Raw genomic sequence first — 7,596 nt, forward strand, 5'->3', positions numbered from 1 at the left:
TTCCATAACTCTGCTGTGAGCAGGGAGCAGTGACTGGAAAGGTCAGTGAAGGCCGACTGGCTGACTTCACGACATGCCAACATATGGCTGCCAGACACACAAATTCTTCCAGCAGACATCAGCACCACCCAAGGGGCACTGAGGTGGCTGCAGATTGTCATTTTGCATTTTCATACTCATATGCTGCAGCTAGTGAACATATGCGATATTTATCAACTCTCCAATTGGCTCTTCCTGTCTTTCACGCCAGCTTTGTTCCTCTCCACAGCTCCCTGTTTCCTCTCATCGTCTATTTAAGGTGTGAGTAAGCTTGTGTACGTGCACTTTATTGTGTTTGCATGCACATGATATAAGTGACAAAGGCACCAGCACGTGGAATTGTGAGGAAGAAGAGAGCGTTATTTTTCCTGCCATATGGAATGAATTAAAACCATATGCAACCACAGAGGCGTGGCATGGAAACAAATCATGGAAACACTGACAGGAAAGAGTGGAAAGCTATAGGAACATGGTATGGTTCCATACGGCCGCCTCAGGAGTAGGAGGGGGTGTAGGGGGTTTCCTTGGTATGGGGATACCCCCCTTATTAGAGGGATTTCCCTGAAGTGGCCTCCCTCGCTGTAAGCTCCATTTACTGTACAATCAAGAAGGCGGCGCCTGGTCCGCCACGAGGTAATTACAACGGCAGGAATGAGTCAGCTACTGTACCTGAAATAGACACAGCTTGCAAAAAGCTGCTAACAGATGGGACAGATATAACTACAGGCTTTGAGAGCCAATTAAAAAAGAGGGAAAATAAGGTTAAACCAGTTCATCTCGTTGGGTTTCTGATTCAAATTATATATTAGGACGGGATTTAATTCCCAGACAAAGATAGGCTGAGTAATTTTTTGTAACTTTTGCACAAGACAGAGCACATTCTCTTCCAAATGAAAAGTGAAATTCATAAGCAACAAACCATACACTCACCTTTCTTGGTGTGGTGTGACCAGTAGCGTAATGTGTGTAAAAAAAATAACTGTACATTTAAGATAGATTTGCTATGTAAACCACTAATTTTATGAGTCTCCAGTAATTCAGCTACTTATAGTCTTTGTTTTAGCATTTACTATAATTGCCACCTGTGGTCACTTTAAAAAGGACCCTGTGTAACATTTTGCTGAGAGTAAAACCACAAGTGGCAATTACAGATGTTATGAATACTCTTTAGTTTGGTTGGGTCAGGACAAAGGGGACAGGTGTGACTAGCAGAGCAGTGGGGAGATGTGGAGGTGTGCCAGGGTAAGAAAAAACACAAAAGAGGGATTAGTTTTGGGTTTTTTGTCACCTTTATAATTTGAGAACTTTGCCATTCTACACGATTTTAACCGGAACAGGTTGGCTCCCAGACAGTCAACCAGCCAACACAAGCAGCCTCACAGGGTCCAGGTTAGTCAAACCTGTTCCCCCAGGCCACGGATTACAACACGCTTTCAGGCTTTAAATCTGTTTACTTCTACTTACCTACAGTGATTCTGTGCTCGGCTTCCAAAAACGCTGAGTGACCTACACACAATACTGTGAACGCAACGAAACATAGAGACTAGTCTCTGCTTGTTAATGTTGAAAACTGAGATATATTAGTGTTTTTCTGATATTTTGAGACATTCAGCTTAAAAAAAATGGTCCTCGCTTTTCACTGCTGACTTGCAAGCCTACAAAAGCCGCACTTCAAAGCAACACAACTTAGTTTACCTGTAGCCTGCAGCTGCACTTTTCCTAACACCATGGCCACGGAGAGACAACAGAACAGCACTGTCTTACCTTAATGTATATAATTTATGCAAAATTATTCCATCTAGCACAGGGGTCTCAAACTCAAATTACCTGGGGGCCGCTGGAGGCAGTATCAAAATGACCCAAAAAAGACACAAAATGACAGGAAAAAACTAAATTACTTAAAAAAGACACAAAATGACCAAAAAAGACAGAATTACCAAAAAAGACACAAAATTATTTTAAAAAGACACAAAATGACCCCCAAAAGATACAAAATTATTTTAAAAAGACACAAAATTACCAAAAAAACACAGAATTACCAAAAAAGATACAAAATTATAAAAAAGACACCAAATTATAAAAAAGACACAAAATTATAAAAAAAGACACAACATTATAAAAAAGACAAAAGACAATAAAAAGTAATTAAAGGGACCTTCCACACACAACATTCATATAAAAATCACATTAAACTTTCATATCAAGGTGGGGGCCACAAAATATCATCACGAGAGCCACAATTGGCCTGCGGGCTGCGAGTTTGAGACCCATGATCTAGCACCAACTACACTGCAAAAAACATGAAGCTTACCGAGTATTTTCTTCTTATATCTAGCAATAGTATCTTAATTATCTTGTTTTGAGTATAATTTACCTACTGACCATAGCTTCATGTGCTTATTTTATGAACATGTGTCTTTTTGTAACTAAAATGAGTGAATAACCCTTCACGGGGATTTCAGTCTTTTGTAAAGACTTCTCTTTAGGATTGACATTGTGAGCTTTTTGATGCTTTTCAATCTATTCAACTGTTGAATATGGTGAGTTTTTACCTAAAATATTTGTTCCAGTTGAGAGGAGCAGTTGAGTTTTAGTTGCATGAAGTTTAAATGCTATTTCAAAAGCATTTTCTACCACCAGTATCTACCCATAGATACTGAAATGAGGAAAAAAACATGCTAGTTTCAAGTATTTCTGGCTTATTTTAATGTTACTACAGTCATGCTTTAAGCTATCATTGTCATCATCATTTTTCAGTGCCTAGATATTTTTACTTACTTAAAGAATTCTTACAAAGAAAAATGTATTACTGCACTGGCAGATAATTTTACTTGTTTCAAGCACATATTTGCTTAATTCTAGTTATTTATATCTAATTTTTTGTTGTTTTGCAGTGTAAAGGGGCTAAATTAAGAGCTCAGCTATAAATTAACATATACAGTGCTTAACACATTTATTAGACCACCAGTTTTGCCACAGCTGTCCTAAATTAGCAGCCTTAGTAATGACAAAAATCACTTTTTATGCTTCTGTGATGGTTCATAAATCAGTATGTAGAAGCTCTTAACCCAAATTATATTTTTAATGCAAAAATATGGTTATTATTGTTGTGCATTCATTTTAAAATGTACAGTAAATATAGTAAAGCACATTATTATTTCTTGATTAAGATGTCAAATAATAGCTATTTACTTGCATTCCTGAACAGAAAAATGACTTTTAGTGGTTGAATGTTGTGCTTGATTTAATTCTGATTTCTCAGAGAAGCCCAGTGAGTCGGCTCAAATCTGGCAATAAAAAGGTAAATTCAGTTTCATATTTGCCAAAAAAATAATAATAACATTTTGGTTTTAAACAAGCTTTTGAAAGATTTCTAAAAATGTATGTTTTCTAGTTTTTATGACAGATGATCTTGTGTATGTGTATATGTAGTGCCTGGCTTTTGTTTAGGTTTTGTGTTTATAGTTGGTCCAATTGACCAATCCTAGCATCCTAGGATCCATAATAACACAAAACTGACTTAGTAACATTATTTATACAGATGTAGTACCTGCTACAAGTTTGCTAACATTAACCACCACCAAGCTAGTGGCCTGACCAAAAGAGCTATTATAAGTATTGAATCAGGCACAGGTGCATTTTATTGCTTATTAATTCAACTTTTCATGAGTAAGAGTAAGAATGTGTTTCTTCTCATGACAAATGTACATAATTTCCTTTGAGCTATCATTTGCATTTGGAGGTTTACTTCTCATTAGTTAGCAAAAATACCCTCTAACAGGGAATGCTAATTTTAGGGTTAACTTATAATTACGCGAGGTCTCATGTAGGTTTAATTGCGGTTAACAAACAACTTCTTACAAATGCTACGGTTGTGTTTTGCTAGCTTCTCCCAAAGGTGACGAGAACACCCAATGTGCTGACACAACACTGTGTGAGGCAGGGCGTAAGGAACCATGCTGACCAATCCTAGCATCCTAGGATCCATAATGACACAAAACTGATTTAGTAACGTTATTTATACAGACATACCTGCTTAAAGTTTGCTAACATAAACCACCAAAAAGCTAGTGGCCAGACCAGACCAAAAGAGCTATTATAAATATTGAATCAGGCACAGGTGCTTTTTATTGCTTATAAATTCAACTTTTCATTAGTAAGAATTTGTTTCTTCTCATTACAAATGTGCATAATCTCCCTTTGAGCTATCATTTGCATTCGGAGGTTTACCTCTCAGAGTGGATTAAAGCATGTAGTTGGCTTCACATTAAAAGCCTCTGCTGTAAACACTTGATTCTCACACACATCTCATTCAATGGCCGATTCTTCTAAGAGTAAAACTTGGCCAGTTGGAACATTCTTCAAGACCAGACAGTGGTCATTCTTTCACTCCCCCTTCTTTTCATTCTTTTTATCCTTGACTGGAGAACTTTTTCACACTGTGCCTGTCCAGTCAAATGAACCCATTGTGTCCGAAAACATCCAGCACAGCAGCTCAGACACAGAGGGGGAGAGGGACCCTGCTACTGCACACTTTTCTTGCACACACTTGTGAAATGTGGTGTGTCGACTCCACCGGGGGTTTGCCAAGAAGCGTCCACACAGGCCCGCCATGCATGCCCAGCGGGGTCGTAAAATAACGGCCTGAGCGTAGCACTTTCCCAAAATGAATCCTTCAAATTTGTTTCTCGTAGCCATGGTAATGTGGTAAGAGCTCAGTTTGGAACTTTCTTTCCTTTTGCAGGGTTCTGCGTCAGAGGGAGGGATTCTGGGAGCAATTACTGAGCGGGAATGTGGGTTGCGATGGGGAAGAGGAGGAGACACAGCGGCTAAGAATGTCTGTGAGTGTGTGAAAGAAAGTGATTTAGACAGTGTGTGTATACTCACTGCTGCGTGCGTGTACACATATTTTCTGCTTTCATTTTTGCTCTCAGCCTCCTGAGTTTTATTCCAGTGAATCGAAAATGAAGTTTGATCCTTGCCTTGCCCTGTTTTATAACTTCCAACCAGCACTCCCTGCATGCTCATATAATGCTCATCCATAATGAACTGACCTCCACCCAATCACGCTTTCCCAGAATTGACACACCCTTCTGAGCTTTTCTTGAAGCATCCTTACCCTGCAAAAGCATAAAGCTTACCAAGTATTTTCTTCTTATATCTAACAATAGTATCTTAATTATATTGTTTTGAGTATATTTTACCAACTGGCCATAGCTTTATGTGCTTATTTAATTATTAGTATTATTTTTATGTGCTTATGTAATTATGTTATTGTTTAAAGACTTGTTTTTAGGATGGACATTGTGAGCTTTTTCATGCTTTTCAAGCTATTCAATTGTCGAGTGGTGAGTTTTTACCTAAAATATTGGCTCCAGTTAAGAGTTTTAGTTGCATGTAGTTTAAATGCTTTTTCAAAAGCATTTCCTATCCACCAAAACGTGCTCGTTTCAAGTATTGCTGGCTTATTTTAATGTTACTACAGATGGGCTATTCAAGCCACAATTGCTCAAGATAAGACATCATTGGTTTTTCCAGTGCCTACATATATTTTTTTTAAACTTATTTAAATAATTCTTACAAAGAAAAAATTACTTACTGCACTGGCAGATAATTTTACTTGCTTCAAGCCTGTATTTGCTTGATTCTAGTTATTTATTTCTTATTTTTGTCAGTTGGTTTTTGCAGTGTGTACAGTAAGTCCTTTTACTTTAAGGAGTCTGTGATTACATACACACTCCAAGGAAAACACAACATTCCTATTCAGAACTTTTCCTCCCTTACAGTTCCATAGATTACCCTTCCTTCCCTCCCCACCCAGCATCCTCCACATGAAGGAGTCTTCCTTTGTAGGAAACAAAGTTGAGTTGCTTCCCAGCAACTCAACACACTCCCATCCTTGACATCCTAATCACTGCACTCCACCCGCTTTCTGCCCTGAACTCATAACCTTCCATACTGCACAAGCCTGCATTAGTAATACATCAAACTGTGTGTCCACCCTGTTGACAATATTTTATTTTGAAAATTTCAAATTTACCAGAAAACACACAAATATGCACAAACAGCTGAAGGATTACTTCAAAGGGAAGATTTTGGTCAGTAGCCATGTTTGTATTTAAAAGTTAGCAAATTTTGAAGCGAAATGTTGATATGTAGCATTCTTTTCCATCAACTGGTTTGGATCGAATAAACAAAGCTGCATAAGTGTAAACAGCTGATCAGTCATGAGTAAAATTTTCAATAAGTCAAAACTTATTTTTTTTAAAAAGTTTCCATCTCCTGTTTAGTGCATTAACTATTCGTCACAAAAACTACCTCAAGCGAGCGTAAAAAGTTGAATGCCCTTTTTTGAAAGTTTTATCGAACTTTGGCGTTTCCATCAAGCTTTTTCATACAAATCTTTAAAATTTGTTGATGGAAACACAACTAGTGTGTCAGATGTCATATTGTTACAACTGTTTCCTGAACATTTAAGTTATATACAGCATATTTGCAAGAAACATTATGCCTTAACAATAACTGCACACTGCAACTAAAGCACATTTTTTAACAGGCAATTTAAAGCACTTGTTCAAAGTTAAAGAAAGTTGCATTTTTTAAAGGGGACATATTATGCTCATTTACAGGTTCATACTTGTATTCTGGGTTTCTACGAGAACATGTTTACATGCGTTAATGTTCACAAAACACATTATTTTTCTGATACTGTCTGTCTGAACATAACTGTATATACCCTCTGTCTGAAACGCTCTGTTTTAGCGTCTGTCCCTTTAAGTACCCCTCTTCAGCCTGCTCTCATTGGTCAGTGTTTGCAGGTCTCTGCATCATCACTGCATGAGTTTAATCTTTTACTAAATATAGTATAGTTGTGACATCACAGTCCCACAGAAGTCCTGACAACTCATTGACACAGTTTTTAAAAGACACAGTTTCTGAATCAGCCTGTTCTCCCGTCAAAAACGTCTATTTAGGTCATATGTACAGGCAGCAAAAAACAAGCGTATTTCACCATCCGCTGCAATGCGTCTGCTGCCATCTTGCTGACGTAGTGGTGATTGACAGCCAAGCGAAGTTTAAAGGGGCGGATTCTCGCGGTTGGAGGCTGGGGTGGTGGATGGGTCAAACAAACCACGGACCCAGGAGGGCGGGGTTCACGTCCCAAGAGAAAACAAAAATAAGCCATTTTTAAGTTAAGTTACGTTGTTTATGTAAGTTACGCGAATAATGGACGCAACTTACATGTTTTACGTAACTTTCGGCAGTCACGTGACCCCTGTAACTACTTCACTTCCGGCATTTACGTACATTTATTTACTGTTTAAACTGTCTTTTATAACGCCTTACCAGAAGTGTTTTGCACTGAACCTAAGGTCAATGGTTTTACAACATAAATCCACAGAAACTGCAGCCTTTTTTTTACAAACTTGGACCGTACGTGTGTGCTATTTTTAGAATGCTTTGTTGCACCGCGAGCCGCGATACGTGCCTACGTGCCATATTTTGTGGTACTGACACACAACCTCCTGTACAGTTTATGTTGGAGAACTTGTTGTC

The sequence above is a fragment of the Centropristis striata genome, chromosome 5 (genome assembly GCF_030273125.1).
Source record: "Centropristis striata isolate RG_2023a ecotype Rhode Island chromosome 5, C.striata_1.0, whole genome shotgun sequence".
Lineage (NCBI taxonomy): Eukaryota > Metazoa > Chordata > Actinopteri > Perciformes > Serranidae > Centropristis > Centropristis striata.